Source organism: Podarcis cretensis (assembly GCF_951804945.1).
Source record: "Podarcis cretensis genome assembly, chromosome: 10".
Classification (NCBI taxonomy): Eukaryota; Metazoa; Chordata; class Lepidosauria; order Squamata; family Lacertidae; genus Podarcis; species Podarcis cretensis.
Window position 1 is genome coordinate 13,703,109 of NC_137179.1, and position 25,313 is coordinate 13,728,421.

General features: G+C 44.0%; 1 protein-coding gene across 4 annotated transcripts in view; it reads right to left on the bottom strand.

The window, feature by feature from the left end:
• Window positions 1–25,313, bottom strand: part of SOX5 (SRY-box transcription factor 5) — a 775,029-nt gene that overhangs the window by 554,183 nt on the left and 195,533 nt on the right. For 3 of the 4 annotated variants that reach the window (XM_079992438.1, XM_079992439.1, XM_079992441.1), the window contains one exon: window positions 20,625–20,704. The gene's annotated coding sequence lies outside the window, so the exon portion shown is untranslated. The remainder of the gene's footprint in view (window positions 1–20,624; window positions 20,705–25,313) is intronic. The other variant, XM_079992440.1, reaches the window with a different exon arrangement.

Here is a 25,313-nt window from a genome sequence, read left to right on the forward strand (position 1 = left end):
GAGCAAACAAGGCAGCTTTCAAAAGTAGCCCAAACCAAGAGGGGGGAAGTATTCTCAAACTGAACATTCGGCATTCCAGAACCATGTCATTTGCAAGCACTTTGTCTTTAAAATATTTATCGCTGCTAAACAAACGTCATTATTTATCCCAATTCCAGCTGCTAGGATCTATGTTGAAAGGTTAAGTGATATAAAAGAAATCAAACGTGAATGAACTTCGAGATCTTGCATTCGTTCACAAAGACACTGAAACTTGCATTAAGCCGTCCTAATTCATGAAATTCTGGAGCACAAAAGAGAATCAGGGTTTGGGATTGCTCTCAGTCCCTTTTGAGTGCAAATTCTGCCTGCCCCATAAAGTAGGAAGTCTCAAGAGTATTACTTAGAGTAGACCCACTTAAATTAGTGGACCTAAGCTAGTCCTGTCCATTGACTTCAGTGGATGCCATAATTCCTATGATCCGACATAGGTTTCTCAACAACAAGTCATGCCAGACAAATCTCATTTCATTTTTAAATAGAGCTACAGGCTTCATGGATCAGGCAAATGCTGCAGACATAGCGTACCTTGTTTTTAATAAGGCTTTTGACAAAGTCCCCCATTAAATTCTTGCCAAGAAGCTGATAAAATGTGGGCTGGACAACAATTTGGGAGAGATAAAGTAAATAAGAAGGCAAGGCTGGCTGGCTGGCTGGAACCCTGAACAGCACATTCCTTACTGCAAAGTTTTATTGCAGCCCCTCTCCATTGTGACATATTATATAACGAGATGCCATATCGATGTACCGAAGGACTTAAGATTCACATGTTAGTGAACTGAACTCTCAAAAAAGTTTTATTAAAAGTTCTATGTGTGTGTTATTCGTAACTCAACTCCGAAAAAGCAAATCCTCAAATTTCATGGTCAGCTCCACAAACTCCATCCTTGGAGGCCCTTTGTATTTCAAATATGCCTTTTAGGAAACTTTCAGGCAAACTTTCATTCCCCCTAGCCCTTGCTTTTAGCTACATCTTCAAGGCTGTCTTCACATGGAAGCAGGAGAAGCAGCAAAATCTGTCATCCTAACGTTTTCACTTTCCCCCAGAGAAGAGACTCCATTGCTCAACCAGTAGCTCAGCTGGGCAGTCAACGGTGGAACATGGTAGACGGTGGGTTCTTCCTTTTTTAACAAGAAAACAAGAGTAACAATGCTTCCCCCCCCCCAAAAAAAAGCAAAGAATAAAGAAGAGCCATGGTGCCATTACACTTCTCACAATTCACAACTGGTACACTTGATGCTATTTTTTAAATAATGTAAACAGCGGGTTGTTTAGGAAACAAGGGGTTGCAGATAGATCTGTCATAAATCTTGAGCAAAGCTACAGAGTGACTTCTGATGCCAATGAAAGCGTATTACACATTCCCTTGTGCTCACATGCAGTGGTGTGTTTTCATTGTGAGGCTGGACTCTGCCACAGGACAGTCTGAAACCTTCATTGTCTATTTATATGGCAAGATCCTCCAATCACTTTACACATGGTGCCTCTTTAGGCTTTGGCATGGAAAAGGTCTGTCCTAGGCACCTCTGTCATGTTTAAATGCAACCCACCACAAACAAAATTTGCAAACACCGAGTCTCTTGTGCCTCTCGCAAATAAGGTACATTTTGAGCTGATTCTTTTGCACCCAAACAATCTGCATGCCTCAGGAAGCTGCTGGTGGCCGATGCTGTGAAGTTGAGAAGGTTAGCCCCTTGCGTAACCTTGACGAACAGCCATACAGCTCATCTGCAGGAGCTTCACTGGTCATTCCTTGAGCTGGAGAGGCTTATTGGAAGACAGCGAAAAACTGAGCCCAGTATTGTGGAATGTTCTACCAACAAAGATTCAGCAGGCACCTTCTGTACCTACTTTTAAAAGCTTGCTGAAAACTCTTCTATTCAATCAGGCTTGTACAGGCAATTAGGGACCGCTCTTTCCGCAACAGCTAGCTGATTTCTGATTTTATTCATTTTTTAATAGCTTGCATTATAGGGCTTTATGTGCAATGGTTGTAAACGGCTTCAATTTTTTATGACCAGCAGCATATAAATATATCTGCACTTCAGTCCATTCTTAGTTTGCACATTGTTGGGGGTTGGTGATGGGTTCCCAAAATTAATTCTTAAATCAGCATCCTGCTGCCCCCCCCCCCATGATTCCCACTCCTGGCAGGAGGCTCTGCTCCACATCAGGCTCTGCTCCACAAAGAGAAGGAGACTGGAGCAGAGCAGAGTGGATTGGGGGATGTTAGCTGCTGCAACAGTCTCCCACAAAGGGCTTCTGCTCAGAATGCCACCACAGCTGCTGACAGTGTTAGTGTTAGGGTCGTCCTACTCTCGTGTAGGAGCCTGGTAGAGACACATGCCCGACTGGCAGGTTCTCTCCCTCGGTCATTCGGGAGTTTCTAAAGCTTTCTTAATCACAGTGATCAGCACACTTACGATCCTGCAGAGTATTTGCAGTTTGCGTAACAGAACTCAGTAGCACAGCATTTTGGCTAATCAACTTTATTTACATATAATACACTTGGAGCATTCTGCTTTAGCTCCTTCCTCTTTCTCATCAGACAGCAAAGAGAAAGAACAAAGGACAATAGTCCCACTTCCTGAAACACAGTAATATAAACATCCTGTCTCCATCACTTCCCACACTGTGGAATAAAAACATACACCATCATGTGATACCAAAACAATCTCATGACTGCAAACACGGAGCAAGAATCCTAACAGTTAGTCTGCCTCCCCTCACAGCAAGTGTCATTGTGGGAATGCACACCCTTCAATATATTAAGAACAACAACAAAAAAAGTTTGACAGCAAATGTTCATGCAAGAAGCTTGTAATTACTGAACTCAAAACATGAGCAGATCAGGGCTTGCACTCAATCACCATGTGGGCAGGGCTGATCACATTAGGTCTCTTACTGAGTGATGAACTTATATGGAGGAACTTCAAAAAGCAGGTCCCAGGCTGCTGCTCTAAGATCTAAAAGTTGCCAATGTCTCATGAAAGTTTTGGGCTTGCCTGGAGAATTACTGTCAGATCCATTAAAATAAGTGGGTTAGATCTGCTGATCGGTATTTAACATTTATAAAGTAAACACTAATAAATTTAGCATTTATTCAGATAATGGCTACATCATTTCAACAATCCTCTTATCATAGGGAAGGGAAACCTATAGCACACCAGAATTTTCTGGACCACAGCTCCCATCATCCTTGACCCAATGGCCAAGCTGCCCAGGCTTGATGAGAATCCGAGTCCCAATAAGATCTGGGGTGCCACAAGTTACCCACCCCTGCTCTACAGAAAGCTGCAAAGCAATCTTCGTCACCTTGATGCTTCCCCATGAGCCCCAACCAGTATGGCCAATGTTCACACATGATGGGATTGGTAGTCCAATATCAAAACACTGCAGAAGTTTGCTATAAGGCAGGACAAACTAGTCAGGAGTTTCTTTATGTGGGTTTGATCAGTGTGGGAAAATATGGTCATGCATTCAAGATAGTTCCTATTTTGCTCCCACAACCCAAAACTTAAACCAGGTGAGTGGTTCTGGGAAAGAGGAGCCTCAAATATGGTCATGCGTTCAAGATAGTTCCTATTTTGCTCCCACTACCCAAAACTTAAACCAGGTGAGTGGTTCTGGGAAAGAGGAGCCTCAAAGGCTGGAACAAGGAATTCAGAGGTGGCTTGACTGACCTGGTCTAGATTCCCAGTCCAAGCATCAGAACTTAAGTTACCCAACCAGTTTTGCACTTCCTGGTGTTCAGCACAGTTCTTGGTTCAAAAACAAAAATTGATTTTTAAGCCTATGTTTGTGAGAAAAAAGTATTTTGAGGTAAAATACATTTAGAGAAGCAGATTTTGAGAGAACATAGAAAAAAAGATGTTGTTAAATACAGACTTTCATGCTTAAAAAAAATAAATCTACCCAGAGCAGATCCACTGTAACGAATGAACCCAAATTAGTCATGTGCATTAATTTGAATCAGTCTGCTCTGGCTATGACTCACATTGGCAACAACCCAGGATGGAATAGATTTGGGGATGAATGTATGCAAAACTGACATGAGCCAGAGAGAGAATGATTTGTCCATCCCTTGGTGGACCTTGTAAGCTACCAATGATTGAGGGTGTTAACCTCTCCCCCAGCTTCAGTTTCAGTGATGGACAACAAGGATATTTGGTTTGAAAAGCACCTATCCTGGGTTTAGATTCAGGTATGGTCAGAGCACCCACAGCCCAGAAAACTCATATCAGGTTGTGCTTCATAGTGGCTAACCCAGCCTCCCCAACCTGTGGCCCTCCAGGTGTTTTGGACTTACATCAGCAGCAGCCAGTATGGACAATGGAAAGGAACAATGGGAGTTGTAGTCCAACAACATCTGGAGGCCACGAGGTCGGGGAAGACTGAGCTAGCCTCTTGCCTATGCACATTAAGAATATTAGAGATGCTATGTTGAAAGAAGGGGCTACGTTAATGAGAAAGTACATCAAGGCAAAGGAAAAATGATGCAAAAATAGGAGAGGACCAAAAAACTGCAGTTCTCTAGACAAAATGGCAGGGTTGGCTAAAACACGTACACCAAGTATAGCTTGCCGGGAAGACCATTTTTCAAATGGCCTCAGACTGGGATGGCCTATTTGAAGCTTTGAACTTATTTAATAACATTAAGCAAGAACACTTAACTATCTAAAAGAAGGATCAGCAGCATAAATCAGACATCATTTCACATATTTCAGGATCAAAGCTGTAAAGCAAAATGATTTGTGAAGACATCTGAACAGCTCCAATATATCACAGTTCCTTTCGGAGGATACTTAGGAATATTAGTTGCCCAAATGATGATTTCTTTGGATGGCAATAGCCAAAAGAAAGGAAAATCGAAACTTTTTTTTAGTTCATTTCACAAGTTGGCTTCTCCATAATCATGATTTATCTTGAATATAAAAGGAAACAGATGTAGAGTTCCATGAATTTGAATTAACAATAATAATAATTTTAAAAAAACAGGAGAGGAAATTACCAAATCCCAGCCCTGCTTCTTCCCAGGAACTTCCTGTGTGCATCTCTTTCTGATGCTGCCAGGCCAGAGCAGACGCATGGAAAAGGTACATCAAGAAGAGGTTCTGATGCAGAAGGTCTACATGCAGTTTAAAAAGGAGGGCAAAATATGGCGTTTGGCACACAGCCCAGCTTCCTTTCCCTTTCCCCCCAAAATAAGTTCCCTTTCCCCAAAAAATAAGTTTCTAGCACTTGTGGAGGCAAATGTTATGCTTTGAAAGGGATGTGAGCTGTGCTTGTCATCAATTTATTTATTAAAAAAAAAAAACCCAGTGAATATAATGAGAAAAAGGAAACATTGTTTTTTTTAAAAAAAAATTGTCAGCTGACATGAATATGAATATTCCATCAATCATAATTAAAAGGTGCAGATTGTCCAAATAATGTATCTATATGAAACTGACAATTATAAGCCACTGTAAAAAAGGGTAGTGAGATCTTCAAACCACTGCGTGGTTGATGGTGGATGTCCTTCCAACATTGCAGTATAAAGCCACATTCACACCACACATATAGAGCACTGGTATGATACTTCTTTTTAGCGGGACGCAGGTGGCGCTGTGGGTTAAAGCCTCAGCGCCTAGGGCTTGCCGATCGAAAGGTCGGCGGTTCGAATCCCTGCGGCGGGGTGCGCTCCCGCTGCTCGGTCCCAGCGCCTGCCAACCTAGCAGTTCGAAAGCACCTCCGGGTGCAAGTAGATAAATAGGGACCGCTTACCAGCGGGAAGGTAAACGGCGTTTCCGTGTGCGGCTCTGGCTCACCAGAGCAGCGATGTCACGCTGGCCACGTGACCTGGAAGTGTCTCCGGACAGCGCTGGCCCCTGGCCTCTTAAGTGAGATGGGCGCACAACCCCAGAGTCTGTCAAGACTGGCCCGTACGGGCAGGGGTACCTTTACCTTTATGATACTTCTTTACTTTCTTTCACTTTTCTTGGGCTCCATGATCACTGCAGATGGTGACAGCAGTCACGAAATTAAAAGACGCCTGCTTCTTGGGAGAAAAGTAATGATAAACCTAGACAGCATCTTAAAAAGCAGAAACATCACCTTGCCAACAAAGGTCCGTATAGTTAAAGCCGTGGTTTTCCCAGTAGTGATGAATAGAAGTGAGAGCTGGACCATAAAGAAGGCTGATTGTTGAAGAATTGATACTTTTGAATTATGGTGCTGGAGGAGACCCTTGAGAGTCCCATGGACTGCAAGAAGATCAAACCTCTCCATTCTTAAGGAAATCAGCCCTGAGTGCTCCCTGGAAGGAAAGATCCTGAAGCTGAGGCTCCAATACTTTGGCCACCTCATGAGATGAGAAGACTCCCTGGAAAAGTCCCTGATGTTGGGAAAAATGTAGGGCACAAGGAGAAGGGAACAGCAGAGGACGAGATGGTTGGACAGAATTATAAAAGCTACCAACGTGAGTTTGATGACAAAACTGCGGGAGGCAGTGGAAGACAGGAGTGCCTGGCGTGCTCTGGTCCATGGGGTCATGAAGAGTTGGACACAACTAAACTACTAAACAACAACATGATACTTCTTAGAACAGTCACAGCTCCCACCCAAAGACTTCTAGGAAGTGTCAATTTTTTTAGCGTGCCAAGAGTCGCTGGAATACTTCTGTTCCTCTCATGGAGCTCCAATTCCCAATGATCAACCCCTCTTCACAGGAGACTCTGGTGTGATGCTGCTTAAAGGTATAATGCAGGCAGGGATACGGGTGGCGCTGTGGGTTAAACCACAGAGCCTAGGGCTTGCCGATCAGAAGGCTGGCGGTTCAAATCCCCACAAGGGGGTGAGCTCCCGTTGCTTGGTCCCAGCTCCTGCCGTTTGAAAGCACGTCAAAGTGCAAGTAGATAAATAGGTACCTCTCTGGAGGGAAGGTAAATGGTGTTTCCATGCATTGCTCTGGTTCGTCAGAAGTGGCTTAGTCCTGCTGGCCACATGACCCGGAAGCTGTACGCCGGCTTCCTCGGCCAATAAAGCAAGATGAGCACTGCAACCCCAGAGTCGTCCGCAACTGGACCTAATGGTCAGGGGTCCCTTTATCTTTACCTGTATCTGTAGTCACTGAAATCAAAGGGTCCAGCTTATAGCTGCATCTTATATAGATGGACTCATTGCAAATAAGCCTTCTCTCTCCCTACGAGCAACCTCACTCAGTGGGACTGTTGATAACATTAGGACTCCATTGAAGAAAACATCCCAATTCAATACGTTAATGGGCTTCTGTGGCATTAAAGACACATAGAGTTTGAGTGCATTTGGCTCATTATCCTCAATAATGCTTAGCAGCAAGATTTAATGTAAAATCTTTTAGGGGGAGAAATCTTTACCAGGAAAAAAGAAAGAGAGAAGAAATATGTAAGTTGGGTTCTTTCTGTGGTCCTTAATTGATTTTTAATCTGCTGATGGTAGACTATAAATAAATGCTTAAAGCACACACAAGTGCAAGTCAATAGGAACTTTTATTAGCTTGCTTTCAGAGAATTATAGCAAAGATCGAAGAACTCAGAAGGACTTGCCAGCCTGGTGGCTGAATGACTTCTCTACTCTGCATGAGTTGCTTGAACAGGGCTTCTGCAAAAACCCTGGTTCAGACAGAACAAGCGGAACCTGCAAAAATAAACATGTTATGGTGTGCAGCATTCCTGTTCTGGGTTCCAGCCAGCCATGCTTCCTTCCAGAATACTCCATTCCATTTCCTCTCCCCCAAGGTTTTCCGTTACCCCCAGTTCTAACTGCACCCCAACTTGCTGTGCCCTCTGAGCATCCTAAGTCCCCACTAGGATGTTTTTGGCCTCCCACAAGCTTGCTGACACTTCCATCTTGTGTATGCTTTGGGTACATAAAAATCCACACTCAGGGGATGAATTTGCTCTTTGGCTACAGCAGGGATGGGGAAACCATTGCCAGCCAGATCTTGTGGGACTACAACTCCCATCATCTCTGGCCACTGGTTACCTGGTATATAGGCTAGGCTGATGGGAATTGGAGTCCTATAACATCTGGACAGCAACAGGTTCCCCATCTCAGTATACAGAAATGTAGATTTCTACATTTTGGAAACCAAATTATCAGAGCACCTGCTTTTAAACAGCTGTGCTGGGGAAGAAGGCCTGGAGCCACTGCATGTGCAGAGTATTTTTCTAAAGCCCCCTGACCCATACACACAACATGTTGAGGTCCCTGTAAGACAACTGCCCCTCTGTTTCCCGCCCCTGTTCTTATGGCAGTTCCCTGACAGGAGCGAAATGTTGGAAGCCTCAAGAAAGATAAAAGAAAGTACTTTTTTTCACGCAGCGCCTGGCTAAACAATGGAACTCACTTCAACAGGAGGCAATGATGGCCAGCAATTTCATGTCTTTAAAAGAAAACTGGACAAATTCATGGAGGAGAGAGATGTCCTTGAAGGCTCTACACTACTGGCCATGAAGGCTCTGGACTGGCTTCCATAGTAAGAGTAAGTAGCGCGTCTGAATACCAGTTGCTGGAAGTCACAAGATGGGAGAGCATGTTTATATAGAACAGGATTATAGGCTAGATGGGCCATTGGCCTAATCCAGCAGGATCTTCTCATGTTCTTATGATGTGGGATTCATGGGCCCCCTACAAACTCATTCCTAGCATCTATGGCTCATCCATATCGGGGAAAGCCATTGCTTTTGTTTTTACTACAAAATAAAATGGATGCAACCCCCAGCCACTGACTTTTAAAGCAAACGGTTGAAATAATTAATCCAAATGTATTAATAGGATACGGGGGTCTCACCATTAATTGTTTAATCCTTAGCTACATAATACTGTACCAAATTATTCCCCCCTCCTTTCCCCCCCGCTAAGAACCGAGACAAGTACAATAATTAAAATAAATTTCAACACTGCCATTGGGAAAATTGCCAACATTTTTCAAGAACTTATAATTTCCTTTTCTTTTCATGCACACACACACAAAAATATAGAGTTTTGACATCTTGGCATAAAACAGTGACTAACTGTTACGTTAAACTGAAGGCAAATCACTGTTTTAATCATGACCTTTCATCTGCCCTTGATCGGGGCTGGGGGGAGGGTTGGGGGTCGGGTAGAAATTGGCCACTTACAGACACAATTGCTGAGCGACGGCCCCATGTGGCTAAACATATTCAGAGTTGCAAATAAGAACGGTTCCTACACACACACACACACAAAAAAAAAATAACAATAACAATCCAAAATGCCAGGAGCTTTCTCCACCATCAAAACATGTGCTTGTAGCTAATATGGACTGGAGTAGACACAGAAAACTGTGACCTTAGAAAAGGATGTTAAAACACAAGCCTTTTCACATTGTCTGTTACGGGTCACATTCCTACTTGTCCATGATTACGCCAAAGGTGTTTGTCAGAAAAGCTATGCTTTTTATTTATCTATTCCCGAAGTATCGCTCGGTGCTAAACTGTACTAAACTCGCCATTGGTATTCTTCTGCCGCGGTCATTGCAAACCATGAATCATCCTAATACAAATTAAATTTAAGTAACAGTGTAAACTGTAATGTATGCTGCAGGATTATATTAAATTTAATACAATGTGTATTGGCAATATCTCCCACAGGGCCAGCTAGGCTATTAGTCGCAAAGAGGTTCTAAGCAGGGTATATATGTGATATGTAATTGAGTGTTCAGCATCGTTGTCGTAAAAAAAAGGGGGGGGAAGGATGTCAAATTTGTATTCATTGGCCTTGTTACAAGAACAATAAAAATTATGTAAAATAAGTTGCATGTCGAGGGCTCCAGGCAAAGTCCTCTTCCATCAGTACACAAACAACAATTGAACCGGTGAGTGCATCATTATTTACTAGCAAGACGCCCTCAGTTTGTAGAACACATGCTTGGTCTGCAAGTTCTGAATTCAATCCCCAGCATCTCCAGCTAAGTCTGGGGAACTTCTTGTCTGAAACCTGGGACTTGAAGAGCTGCTGCTATTCACTGGAGACAATACTGAACTAGATCAGGCATAGGCAAACTCGACCCTCCAGATGTTTGGGGACTACAACTCCCATCATCACTACCTAACAGGACCAGTGGTCGGGGATGATGGGAATTGTAGTCTCAAAACATCTGGAGAGCCGAGTTTGCCTATGCCTGGACTAGATGGACCAAAGGTTTGATTTGGTACAATGAAGCTTCCCATAGGAGCCAACTCCTAGGGGCTGAGGTCTCTTCAGCCCCCAGTAAAAATTTTAATGGGGCCTCCTCCCCAGTTGATGGATAAAAGGTAAAGGTAAAGGTACCCCTGCCCGTACGGGCCAGTCTTGACAAGACTCTAGGGTTGTGCACCCATCTCACTTAAGAGGCCGAGGGCCAGCGCTGTCCGGAGACACTTCCGGGTCACGTGGCCAGCGTGACAAAGCTGCATCTGGTGAGCCAGCGCAGCACACGGAAACGCCGTTTACCTTCCCGCCAGTAAGCGGTCCCTATTTATCTACTTGCACCCGGGGGTGCTTTCGAACTGCTAGGTTCCCCCCCCTCCCCTTGATCCTGAATCCAGGAGCAGAAAGACAGTATAGATTTGGAACAGTGGTTTCCAGAGGGGCATAGTTTAGAAGGCAGAAGCTGGGAAATACTGAGTAGGAGAGAGCTAGGAGAAGAAACACTGGAAGAGAGAGGATTCACAGTCTCTGGAAAGCATTCCTCCACCGCCCTCCCCAAAGTCACGAAGAGCTCAGAAAGTCTGGGAACAGAAAGCGCAGAGGGTACAAGCTCAGATTACAAGACGTAGGAATGACGTAGATTAATAGGGACGGAGGGGGTGTGAACCTTAACTGGGAGCACCGTCATTTCTAGGAGACGGGTTCTTTGTTCTCTTGCTGTGATTATTAAATATTCTAACTGGTAAGATGTTCCTTTCGTTTGATCTCCTTTTCTACTGCCACGGGGGGAGGAAGCTGATTCCACAAAGCTTGACACGACGCTCCCCTGCCCATTGTGTCCTCACAACAACCCTGTGAAGTAGTTTAGGCTGAGAGACAGTGACTGGCCCAAGAATTTGAACCCTGGTCTCCCAGGTCCTAACCCAACACTCCCCCCCCATAAGAGGGAGTTCCACAATTTGGGAGCAGCCACCAAGAAGGCCCTCTCCCATGTCTTCACCAAAAGTCATTGAGAAGGTGGCAGGACTGAGAGAAAGGCCTCCCCAGAAGTTCAAAGCCCAGCCATGTGGCCTCCCAAAAAAGTAGCCTGGAAGGAAATGGGGCCTTCAGCTGCAAAAGTTTGTCAGCCCCTGCAGGGCATGTGGATAGAGTGGGGAACATAAAGCCACGTCTTCACCTGACTTTGGAAAGAAATATTTGTTTCTTTAGAGGAGAGGAACGCAATCAAGAGAAATGATTGTTTCTGTGGCTTCCCAGTATATAAACCAACTCTTTAAAGTACCCCCGTGACTGGACTTTACTACAAGATAAAATTCTTTAATGATATTTTTATTAAACCTGAAGGTGTTATGCCTGTGCGATGTGGGGGGGGGGGGCAAAGCTGCTCTTTTGGCCAACACTTCTCCCCTGGCCTCATAAATCAACTCAAAGGCTTGTGAAACAACCATCATTGCATTACCATAAAAAGGATCAGGTAAACAGAACCGTCCACCCCAGAATTTAACAAACAAATGATGTTTAAATGTGTGTTCAGGCCCTATTTAGCCTCCCATTTGACAGAAATGGAAACAAAACAGCCATTTTAAGCTCCCTGAAATGACAATATCGTGTTATCTAGATAAGCAACACGCGCACACACAAAAACATTATTGAAATTCTGATAGCATTTTGCTTTACTGGTGGAGGGAAATTACCTGTAATACATAGTTTAAATAATTACTTTTAAACAAAAGCTTCTTTTCCGCATTGCTTATTTATCTTCCGAGGCCAACTCGGCAGGCCTATGTATTTTATTAAAATTGCCTTCAGACTGCTAATGGCAGGGCGTATGTTAGCACAGGAGAAGTGACGGCAGCCGGAGCCCCGTTCCTAATATTGGGAGCTAGTCCAGACGCTGAAAGAGCCAGGAGTCTGCTGTGCGTTTGACTAGTGTTATCAACACTTTACTTGCTAATGATACTGGTGGCAGCACGTCTTTCTGATGGGTCAGATTTAAGCAGGAAAGCTTATAATTGTGTTCACAATAGATGTGTTCTTTACAAAAAGAAAAAAGAAAGGAAGGAAAAGAAAGAATACTGAAATCTCTTCAGTTTGTGCAAAGCCTCGGGAATTATGCTGCCAGCTCTTTCTTGTTAGTATGAAGACAATCTCTCTCTCTCTCTCTCTCTCTCTCTCTCTCTCTCTCTGGCTTCCCTGCGGTCCAAAAAGAAATGGAACCACAGACCAAGAAGGAGAACATAGAATGGAGGGAGACTACATGGTCCAGCTCAGAGGTCAGCAAACTTTTTCAGCAGGGGGCCGGTCCACTGTCCCTCAGACCTTGTGGGGGGCCGGACTATATTTTGAAGAAAAATGAACAAATTCCTATGCCCCACCCAGAGATGAATTTTAAATAAAAGCACACATTCTACTCATGTAAAAACACCAGGCAGGCCCCACCAATAACCCAGAGATGCATTTAAAATAAAAGGACACATTCTACTCATGTAAAAACACGCTGATTCCCGGACCGTCCGTGGGCTGGATTGAGAAGGTGATTTGGCCAGATCCGCCCCCCGGGCTTTAGTTTGCCTACCCATGGTCCAACTCTTACCATGGGCAGACTCTCTGGTGCTGAGGGCAACCCCGTGTAGGGAAAGAGGAATCTGGCAATTTCAATTTCTCTCAACTTCTCCTTTTCCCAATCCTGGATTCAGTATTCCGCATCAGTTTGCAATGAAAAAGAAGCAAGTCTTTGTGAAAACTCACCAGTGTTCTTGTGCAAATTTCTTTCCCTAAAGCAATTCCCCCTAAAATAAGCCATTGCATTGGGAAGATTTTGGGCATCACGTGGCAGGACAGAGTCTCAACCAAGTTGTGCTCTCCCAAGACCATATTCCCAGCGTGTTCACAATCCTGTCTCAGCGATGTCTATGCTGGCTTGGTCGTGTCAATAGAATAGAAGGTGGCAGGATCCCCAAGGACGCGCTCTATGGGAGCTGGCTCCAGGCTCCAGGCTCATTGGCAGACCAACTCTGCATTACAAAGTAAGGAGCAAGCCTGATGTTACCATGTTTGGGGGTTTTAATTTTAGAGAACGAATGGTGAGTAAGGGAAGTGGAATCATGATAGATGGAGGGGATATGGATGCAATGCAGCTGCAAAGTGCTAGCTTGAAAAGTAAACATAATGGGAATGTTGGGACTGCCCGTGGGAATCAGAGGGACAGTCAATTCACAGTGCGAAGCACCAGAATTAGCTCAGAGTGTAATATGAGCTCTTCCGTTTATTCCTATCCAGGAAGTGTTTGTAACTAGACTGCTGGAGTTTGAAGAGAGCAGTCATGTTTTTTGTAACGCTGCAAAGACAGAAATAAAGGCATGTAAATACGTTTCTGTCTATCTCTTTCCCCTGCCCAGGGGGGGCAGGAAAGAGGGGTGTGTTCTTCTCACGTTTGAGAAGAATCGCCAATCGAGACCTTGCCTGTGCCTGCTGGGTAATGCAGCCAGGGAGGTCAACAGGGAATCAAGCCGGGTGCCTAGGATTGTTGCCAGTTCCTCCTGATAAAGGGCTTGATATCCCGACAATTCTCTCCCCTGCACTCATAGCACTAGAATCCAAGGAGTCTTGGCATTTATTTATTTATTTTTAAAAATTACATTTCTGTTCCAATCTCCCCCACCCCCCAATGACTTACAAATGACCCCCCAATGACTTACAAAGCAAAACTGTAAGATTCACACTTCATTCTTTGGATTTCAGATGGGGGGGCGGGGGGAACTGGTCCTTTTAACAATGTGGATAACCACATTTGAGAGACGTGGAATAAGAAATAGAGGAGGATTTTTTTCCCATGGCCAAAGAGTAAGCTGATCTCTTGAGTTGCCATTATTTATATATATATCAGAAGTTATTAAAAATATGAAGGATCATCCTCTAAGCAGGCAAAGATTTGCCAGAGGCAGGGGGAAAAGGACAGAAACAGCCTGACCTTAACTTCAAAGGAAATAACAGCGTAACATATTATATATATATATAGGCTCTCCAGTTATTTGAATGGAAAGTGAGATTATGACCAATGAGACTATAATATTCAAGTTAAGGGAGAAGTTATTCTAAGTTTATATATATCTATATATATATATCTATATCTATCTCTCTCTCTCTCTTTATATATACACACACACACACACACACACACGGAGGATATTCTTCCAAACCACTTCTAATTTACTTCATTTCACTCCAGCACAAGAAACTGCCGTATACTGTCATATCATTGTCCATCTAACTCAATAATGTCAACACTGAATGGCAGCAGGAGCTCTCCGGGATTGCAGATAAGGAATCTTTCCCAGCACTGCCTGGATTGAACCTGTGAGCTTCTGTATGCAAAACTCCATGGGGCCAACTTGGATAGCTTTGAAAGAGGACTGAACACATTCATGGAGGCCAAGGTTCTCAATGGCTACTAGCAATGATGGTTATGCTCTTTCTTCATGGTTGGAATTAGTCTGGTCAGCTTCTGTCCACAGCATTGGAGGGGGTGTAATCAGTAGCAGTCATCAGGCCAGCAGTGGCTATCTGACCTCCTGGCACCAGCATCCGTGTGGCTTCAGAAGAGGTAGAGGTCACAGACCCTCCAAGTGTCCCTATTTTCGAGGGAAATTCCCAGATTTACAGAAGCCATCCTGGTTTCTGATTTGATTCTGGAATGTCCCGCTTTCCCTTAGGATGTCCCTATTTTTATTAGAGGAACGTTGGAGGGTTATGGAGTTATGCGACCCCTGAGCCAAGGAGATACAACCTTTAGAAGACTTCTCACGGCAGCCCTGTATAGGGAAGCTATAGTACTACCAACCTTACTGTATGCTTGTGAAACATTTATAAACGCCATCTTATAAACCACTTATAAACGCCATCTCCAACTCCTCAAAAGCTTCCATCAACGGTGTCTCCAGAAAATTTTACACATCACTTGGGAAGACAGGCAAACTAATATCAGTGTACTGGAAGAAGCAAAGATCACAAGTTTTGAAGCAATGATTCTTCAACATCAACTTCGTTGGACTGCTCATGTTGTGTGGATGCCTGATGATTGTCTTCCAAAGCAACTACTCTATCCCAAACTTAAAAATGGAAAGCATAATGCTGGTGGTCAACAAAAGAGTTTTAAAGACTGTCTCAAGGCAAATCTAAAAAAATGTAGTAGAAACACTGACAACTGGGAAACATTGGCCTGTGAGCGCTCCAATTGGAGAGCAGGTGTCATGTGCTTTGAAGACACTCACACTCAGGACACAAGGGAGAAACGTGCTAAGAGGAAGGCCCGTTTGGCAAATCCACACCATGATCAACTCCCACCCAGAAACCAATGTCCCCACTGTGGAAGGGCGTGGGGATCCAGAATTGGCCTCCACAGTCACTTACGGACTCACTATTAAAAACGTGTTTATGGAAGACAATCTTATTCAGCTACGAGTGATCGCCAAAGAAGAAGAAGATATCCTACCCAGCACTGACACAGTCATTAAGTGTGATGACACATTTTGCGTGCATACGGCCTGTGAATTCCTTCCTCTCTGGAAATACAACACAACTATCAATGGCTACTAAGCCTGGTAGCCACGCCTGCCTCCATGGTTGGAGGCAGTGATGCTTCTGAATACTAGTTGTTGGAGAGCACACTAGGGAAGAGGGCTCTTGTTGTTGGCTGGGCCCTGCATGAGGGTTTACCAGGGCATCTGGTTGGCCACTGTGATAACAGGATGCCAGGCTAGATGGTGACAGTGTTTGAAAAAGAAAAGGTTCTGACCTCCTTTTTACTCCTTTGCCTAGTCCTCACACCTTAGTTGGCACAAAAGAGCCTTTGAGAAAGAGTATTCTTGCAGACTATTGCTGCTTTTATCCTTAAGAAGTCTTCTTCTCCAACCACGACCGACAGCTTTTACACACACCAAACGCAACCAGCTTTCTACCATCCAACCAACCTACACCCAACACTAACATTGACCACTCTATATATACAGGTACAATTTGGTGAAAGGTTGCATGAGTCATTGTAGGCCGCTGACTCATGCTGACTTAGTTCTTTTAGCATAAGAGAAAAAGCGGCCAATTTTTAGCCGTGACAGATGGATCATTGGACTGAACTAGCAAGGCTGCTCTCATGTTAAAGAGAAGTGGAGGGATCATCCTCCCTTTCAAAAATCAAGGAGGAAGAGGAGCGCAAGCCTGTTTCCTCCTGCTCTGGAGGGTACGACTCAAACCAATGGCTTCAAGAGATTCTGACCAAACATACAGAAAAACTTTCTGACAGTAAGAACTGTTCGGCAGTGGAACAGTCTCCCTTGGGAGGTTGTAGACTCTCCTTCCTTGGAGGTTTTTAAGTGGAGGTTGGATGGTCATCTGTCATGGATGCTATAGCTGAGATTTCTGGATTGCAGGGGGTTGGACTAGATGACCCCTGGATCCCTTCCTACGTGGAGTAGAATGTGAAGTTTAAGAGTTAAAGAAGGAGGAGAAATTTAGGCTGGTCTACTTCAGAGATAAAGGAGCAATGTATTTCTTGCTGCAAAAAAGGGCAGGGGGCAGAAGGAAAGGTTGGATTAACCATTATGCAAAGTATGCTATAGCATAGGCCTAGCCATATGGTAAACCCTTGGTAGGGCTTAAAGTGGATAAAACTATCATCCGCTAGGCACCAGCTGCTTCTGATCCTCACAACTGCATCTTGACACAGAGTGTTCAGCAGTGGTAATCCTCTACTTTTGATGCAACAAGCATTGATATGGCTCCACTACAAAAATTTCTAGAGCTGAAGCCGGTGAAAAAATAAAATGAAAGATAACTCACTGATGCGAATACGTTGTCCAAGAGATTCGGAATGCTACAACAAGTAAGCATGATGCAGAACAAAAACAAAAAAACAAAAATGCAAGCAAATGTTTCCTTGCCTGTTGCCATGATCCCATGAGACGGGCAAGAGAAAGATGAGCGATAGGGCAATCTCTTCTGAGATGAGGCTCCGTCTGAACATAAGAACTAGTCACGAGCCACTGAAACTGTATCTTATGTTGCTAGCAAGGAAATGTTGGTGGATGCCAATGCTGGAGGGATGTTAACAACAGATGGGTGGATAGTTAGAGGGTTTTTATATTATATTGCCAAGGCCCCATGTGTGTCTGTGCATCCACATCTGAACATGTGCAACAGCTGTACCATCCGCCCCCTTGATATCAACTATGGAAGGCAGGTGGTCCCCTCATTACTAAAGTATCTCTTCCAAAAATGCTTTAGTTTGGTCCATGGATGGTTAAGGGTGCAGTATCTGCTCCATGACCTTGATGACTCCAGCTTAGGACAAAGAACTTGTGGCCCTTCAGATCTTGCTGGACTTGCAACTCCCATCAGCTCCAGGAGGCCAGCCCTACCATTAGACAACAAGGCAACCACATCAGGTGGCAAATGCTGCTGCTCCCAAGTCCCAGCTGTATCCCTCAGTTAGAGCAGTGTGTGCCACATTGCCTGATTTGCCTAACTAGTCTGGAGCCCTTGGTGGTAGTGGAGGACACAATGCTGTTGCCAGGGCTGAAGTAAGATCTAACTGCCACTCTAGTTGGCTTCTGTATATTAATATTTTATTAGAAAAGGGGGGGGGAGAAAGAGAAAAAGTGAGTGAGGACAAATAATAAATATATGATTATTTATTATTTATACCCCACCCATCTGACTGGGTTTCCCCTGCCACTCTGGGCGGCTTCCAACAAAATATCAAAATACAATAGTCCTTCAGATATTAAAAGCTTCCCTAAACAGGGCTGCCTTCAGATGTCTTCTAAAAATCTGGTAGTTGTTTTTCTCTTTGACATCTGGTGGGAGGGCGTTTCACAGGGCGGGTGCTACTACTGATAAGGCCCTCTGCCTGGTTCCCTGTAACTTCACTTCTCGCAGTGAGGGAACCGCCAGAAGGCCCTCGGTGCTGGATCTCAGATGTGTATATTCTTATTCTTATTAAGTCAATAACCTAATAAACTCATTCCAAATATCATTGTATTTATCCAAAGAAAGTCTGTGTCCATAAGCTGCCCATTCATACGTGTTGCCAATAGTGTCATTTTGTCAAGACATTGTTTAAGAAGAATCAAATCTCTATTCTTCCCATTCATCAGTATCAGGCTCTTGGCCACCATTAGGGTGTGTAGAATCCATTTTCGCTGTGCTGCTGTCAATTTCCATATAATGGGTATATAGTTCAAGAGCATATTCACCTCTGAAAATCTTAAGTTTCCCATAGTGTCTTGTTTCTATAGTCCATCACTTTCTCCCAAAACTTAGCAAGTGTGGAACACAGTAGAAGCATATGTTTCAAAGAAGCATTGCCCATATCACATCTCCAGCAAAGAGCTACATTAGATAGTCATTTCTTATACAAACATAAGGCCTCTGTATGAGAAACGGATGAACCAGGAGGACACATACTATATTGTCCTTCACCTCATTCAGCAAAATATTTTCAGTTGGCCCAAAGCCTGAACCAGCATGGTCAATGGTCAGGAATGATGGGAGTTGTAGCCAACAACATCTGGAAGGCTACAGTTTCTCCATCCCAGCTGATGGCATAACACAAATGTGGGGAATCCTGTCTGCAAGATAAGTTTCTGCAAACCTCCTGTATTCCTGTCTTAGATTTTGCTCTCTTTCTGAGTTCCTGAGTCTTTATATGGCAAGCAGAATAATATGACTAATTCTATGTGTCCTGATCCTGATCTCAATATGTTACTCCTATATTTATAACCACAGTGGTAAGCATCCTAAAATGGAGGCATCCACACGGGGGATGGGGTGGGAGGACAAAGAGAAATGACATACAGATGAGAGAAAGAAAACAAGGAAGAAGAAAAAACAAAGAATGTATCTTATCTCAGGGGAAACATTCTTCTCTTTAATCACTTCATATTTTTTTTTAACAAAAAGAAAGAATTCAGTCTTTGTCTTGATGATGAAAAAGAAACACAAGCTCTTTCTGCCACACGGGTCAAAACCCCTGGAGAGAAAACCTTTTTTTATGTCATTAAAAAATAAACCACTGTCTCTGCTTAATACTACAAAGAAACAAATTAGAAGCTAAATTGCAGATGTACAGGATTATATGAAAATTATATACGTTTGAGAGCGTTCTCCACAATTTGCACGCACAGGCACAGACAGTGAAACAAACAGAATTGATGGGCAAATCATTCTGAAATGGCTAAGATTTCAATTATCATTGGGAAATGGCTTTCATGGGCATTCGCACCATTGTCCAATGCATTTTGAAAAGGGTGCCTGCTAGACTGGATTGCCTGCCTCCTTGTGTGCCACCAGCCACACAAAACAGCTCACTCCCTTCCCTCCGCTGTAAAAACAAGGAGAACAAAGAGTCTTGTGGCACCTCAGTCTCAAGAAACTATCAAATCTAATGCGGCACAAGCTTTCATGAACCAGAGTCCCCTAAATACTGCACACTGTCAACTCCTGAGGGAACCATCCATGGTCTGAGAAAATGCTTGGGTACTCTCTACCCCATCTCCCCTGCAGCTGCTTAAGAAGGACCCATGTGCCCTGGACAGAAGGCAGAAATGAGGAAGGACCCTGAGCCTGAGAGGACCCTGTTTCTCTATATTTCCTGGGTACCTCAGCTCTAGGAGACAAATCAGGCATCTCTTGCTGCATCTGAAGACCAGACTTGGTAGATTATGTTCCATATTTCAGGAACCATGAGCTAAGCAAAAGTAGTATACATACTCATGACAACTAAAAACAAGACTGATGTGTGGAAATCTGAATGAGGTAGAACAGGTGCAATAGAGGTCATTTCCCTTCCACATTATAGCCAACTGAGTTGGCTGTTTTTACATCCAGCCAACACATGAAGGAAGAAGCTGATCCAAAAGCATGCTAAAGTCTTGAACTGAAAGTCAATGAAGTCAAAGCATACATTTTCAGCCTTTAATAAACATCCTTTTTTGTGTGTGCTTATAAGAAGTTCAGAGGAAATCTGTACCATGGAAGGAAAGAAAAACGTTCCCATGAGCCACACAACCAAACACGGACAACAAGATCTAAACAAAGGATCACACAAGATCAAGCCCCAAACCTTTGTGACTTCCTTGTGTAACAGCTTACATTCAAAACATGCAGAATGGAACCTAATCTTACATCTATAATTTCCACTTGCCTGGTTCATTCTTGTTCCATTCACCATCTACCCCCACATTCTCATTTTCACTGTTAAGCAATGGACAATTTTCAATAAGGCACATGGAATTTAAAATGGCTGGATTTTTCTTCTTGAAGAGATAGGTGCTCCAATATTTGGGGTTTTCCCACTAGGCCCAAGCCTAGTTTTAATCTAAAGTACATTTCTGAAAGCAGAAAATCCAAGTCTTACCTGTTGAGCTTCCCAGCTTGACCACTGTCTCTTAACCACTCCACCACTCCTGTCTTTTATATCCTCATTTGCTTCTGAAACTGAAGAAGAAAGGGGAGAGAGAGAGAGACACCATGTTACCAGTTAAATCAGAGGTCAGCAAACTTTTTCAGCAGGGGGCCAGTCCACTGTCCCTCAGACCTTGTGGGGGATTGAACTATATTTTTTTTCTATGCCCCACAAATAACCCAGAGATGCATTTTAAACATTCTACTCATGTAAAAACACCAGATAGGCCCCACAAATAACCCAGCGATGCATTTTAAATAAAAGGACACATTCTACTTATGTAAAAGCACGCTGATTCCTGAACCATCTGTGGGCCGGATTGAGAAGGTAATTGGGCCAGATCCGGCCCCCGGGCCTTAGTTTGCCTACCCATGAGTTAAATGGTCAATTGTTCTATGGAAACAAAATGAATGAACTCCAAATGCCTTACAAAGGCACACACTAAAGACTTATTAAGGACTGTTGATCTATGGAGGCACAAAGTGGAAAGGGAGGCAGAATATTTGATGCAAGTTTCTCCATCCCTCTGTTCTCATGCACATCAGCTTCATCAAGAATGGCCAGATGCAAGAGTGGACAGGGCTCTTGTGCCTCTCCAGAGTTATTATTGTTGTCTCCATTTATGAATCACTTCCTGTAGAAGCACCTCAAAGCAATTTCACAATAGTAGTATTATATGCAAAGGATGTGTAGGCTTGTGAAGACATCCATGACCTGGAGCATGGAAGGCAGATTGAGAGCATATGGGTAAAAAATTTAGGAGAGGGAAATGACAGAGACCTTACTGTGGATGTCGGCTATAGACCTCCAAGCTAGACTGAAGAATTGGATGACAACAACAACAACAACAACTTATTATTTATACCCTGCCCATCTTGCTGGGTTTCCCCAGCTACTCTTGGTGGCTTCCAACAAAATACTAAAAACACAATACAGCATTAAACATTAAAAACTTTCCTAAACAGGGCTGCCTTCAGATGTCTTCTAAAAGTCAGATAGTTGTTTATTTCCTTGACATCTGATGGGAGGGCGTTCCACAGGGTGGGCGCCACTACTCTGCCTTCCTACAGCAGCTTTCCAAACATTCAAAAAGGGGAGCTACAGTAACCATGGGAGACATCAATTACCCAGTATCTGTTGGAACTCAAAACTCTGCCAAGAATGTAAGGTCCGACAAATTCTTCCATTGCCTTGCTGACAAGTTTCATTCCTGATGCTGGAATCCAGCTGGGAAGAAAGGGAGGCAACAGACCACAGGAAGATAAGCTACAGATGCAGGACAATTTAGCATCTCCCAACTGCATGTTTCTCTACCGTGTGGCTGATAGGGCAGAAAAGCCAATGACAGGCAGTCTCAGCTCAGTCTAGTTTTGTCCCCATCTTCCTGCCTGTTGAATTCTACAAGGGGCAACCCTGAGGCAAAGGAAGAGGAAGCAGACATACAGATGCACCCCCTGGAGAGCCAGTGTGGTGTAGTGGTTAAGAGCGGTAGTCTTGTAATCTGGGGAACCGGGTTCGCGTCTCCGCTCCTCCACATGCAGCTGCTGGGTGACCTTGGGCCAGCCACACTTCTTTGAAGTCTCTCAGCCCCACTCACCTCACAGAGTGTTTGTTGTAGGGGAGGAAGGGAAAGGAGAACGTTAGCCGCTTTGAGACTCCTTAAAGGGAGTGAAAGGCGGGATATCAAATCCAAACTCTTCTTCTTCTTCTTCTTCTGGACTGGCTGTTAAAAAAAGGCTGCCAGATGGCAGCTGGCTGAGCACAGAGAATGTTTGATGGGGCACCCTGAAAGCACCCTGACTCATGGATTCCCAGTTAAGAAACTGGCAACATTGGCATAAAATGGCTCTGCCAGCTGATTAAAGTGGGGCTGACCAGAAGCAAGCCTGAAAGCTGAAAGATCTTTCAGCAGGCACACAAATCAGTGGCTGATAGTACAGCATAATGCTAAACTGCCTCAAACTCTTTATGGGAAGGCGAAACGAAAAATAAGCAGAGAGGACATGCATCCTATCTGACTGTATTATCCACGCTGGTGGGTTTCTTCGTTCTCGCCTCTAGAGATTGCAAGGATGGGAACAAAACTACCAAAGAGTTAAACCCAAAGCCGTTTATACACCACAGACCATGCACTACTCCCCCCCCCCCTTGGGCGAACAAATGAGACATTCTTTGCACTTTGCTTGTAGGCACATCATGAGTTTTGCGGATGACAGTGTGAAACTAGCAGCTTCTTTTCAACAGTGTCACACTTTCGTAAACAAAGAAGAGATAGAGCCTCTTTCTTTTCCTGAAATGCTGCTTTTTCCTAATGCATTGTCACCGTTACTGTCATTGGATATATTTCCCCTTTGCTTTATAAAATAAAATCGGTTTTCATTTTTTTAAAATGAAAGCACAGTAGTAGATTCCATGTGTTATGTTGAATGAGTGGAAGGTGACTGGACTGTGGGTTCCTCCACACATTTAGGTTAATAAGTGCAACTCTGGACTTGTTCTCAGTGAAAAGAGATCCATGCTGCTGAACTCCATCTTCTCCGGCGATTTAAGGTGCTCGTGGTCTTGTTTGATACTACATCTATAGGAATGGACCTGTTTTATCAGTCTTTGGCGTTGATGAACACATATTGCAGTAATCCAGTCTTGGGGGGTACTAAGACCACAGTGGCCAAGTTATCATGGTCCAGGAATACCTGTAACTGCCTGATCTCCTGAAGCTGGTAAAAGGGACTCCTTGTCCTTGCAACCACCGAGTGACAAAGATGAATCCCAAAGCAGCCTCAGGCCATGAACCCACTCCTGGGTGCAACCCCATCTAGAACAGACAACTGATCCATTTCTCTGGCGCAGGAACCACTCACCCCCAGGACCTCTCTCTTGCCAGGGTTTAACATCCAGAATTAAAAGCAGTTAAACAAACCATAGTCGTGGGAATAGGGTGAATTCTAAAAACACACAGTGTCAAAGGCCGGAGCTAAGAGGCACATCTTCAGCATTTGCTGAAAGCTAGGTCCGTATAGTTAAAGCTATGGTTTTCCCAGTAGTGATGTATGGAAGTGATAGCTGGACCATAAAGAAGGCTGATCGCTGAAGAATTGATGCTTTTGGATTATGGTGCTAGAGGAGACTCTTGAGAGTTCCATGGACTGCAAGAAGATCAAACCTATCCATTCTGAAGGAAATCAGCTCTGAGTGCTCCCTGGAAGGACAGATCCTGAAGCTGAGGCTCCAATACTTTGGCCACCTCATGAGAAGAGAAGACTCCCTGGAAAAGACCCTGATGTTGGGAAAGATGGAGGGCACAAGGAGAAGGGGACGACAGAGGACGAGATGGTTGGACAGTGTTCTCGAAGCTACGAGCATGAGTTTGACCAAGCTGCGGGAGGCAGTGGAAGACAGGAGTGCATGGCGTGCTCTGGTCCATGGGGTCATGAAGAGTCGGGCACGACTAAACGACTAAACAACAACAACAGTTGGTAAAGGTGCCAAATGTACCTCTGTAGGAAAAGAACTACACAACTGAGGAGTTGCCTCAGAGAATGCCCTCTCCTGGGCCACCTCCAAATTTCTGAGTTTGCAGAACTATCCAGAGTGCCCCTTCTGCTGATCTTAACACCTGAGGGGAGGGCCTATAGGGATGCAGTCTCTCAGATACTTGGGGATAAAGTACAGTGGTACCTCAGGTTACAGACGCTTCAGGTTACAGACTCCGCCAACCCGGAAATAGTACCTTGGGTTAAGAACTTTGCTTCAGGATGAGAACAGAAATTGTGTGGTGGTGGCATGGTGGCAGTGGGAGGCCCCATTAGCTAAAGTGGTACCTCAGGTTAAGAACAGTTTCAGGTTAAGAATGGACCTCCAGAACGAATAAAGTTCTTAATCCGAGGTACCACTGTAGTTTAGGGTTTAAGCACTATTCTGGGCCCAGAAATGAACTGCAGCCAATTTAGAACAAAGAACTTGCAAAAACATAAATAAGAGGATTGCTTTTAGGGATTACTGATGACTCGTTGCATCCTAAATTGCACACTTGAAACGAACGGGACAAGTTAGTCCTGATTTAATTGAAGTTCCATGTGTTTCAACGGGAACAAATTCAATTAACGTAATCTGGATTCAACTATCATTTTAAGGGGCAATCTCCCTGGTATACTGTTACAAATTCTCCACACACAATCTATTGCTTCCTCCTCCCTCTCAGATCAGCGAATAGTCCTTCTCCTCACTGCCTTGTGAAGTAATTCAGGACTCTGGGAGTCGACAAACTCACTTACATCTGATATGCAATTACGGAGATCTGGCTCTGTTCAGGAAATTCACTTGCTACCTTATATGCCTATCTTATATTTGCCTGCCCTCTAGAGACAGGCTTGAATCACAGTCCCATCTGCGAAGAAGCGCCACCTTTTCTTTCTGAATGTGTTTTACTTGCTATGAAATAATGCACAGTGGTCTGGAGCGAAACTTCCAGAACCATGGCACTTGATTTCATAATTCATGTCAGATCTGATCTAACATGTAGATAGCTCTGATCCACAACCCATGTCGTCTGATTTCAGACTGCTGTTCTGAAAAGCACTTATGCAGTCTTAAAACAAAGACTCCTACATGTGAAATCAGGCCCCTTCCAGAGAGCGGCTT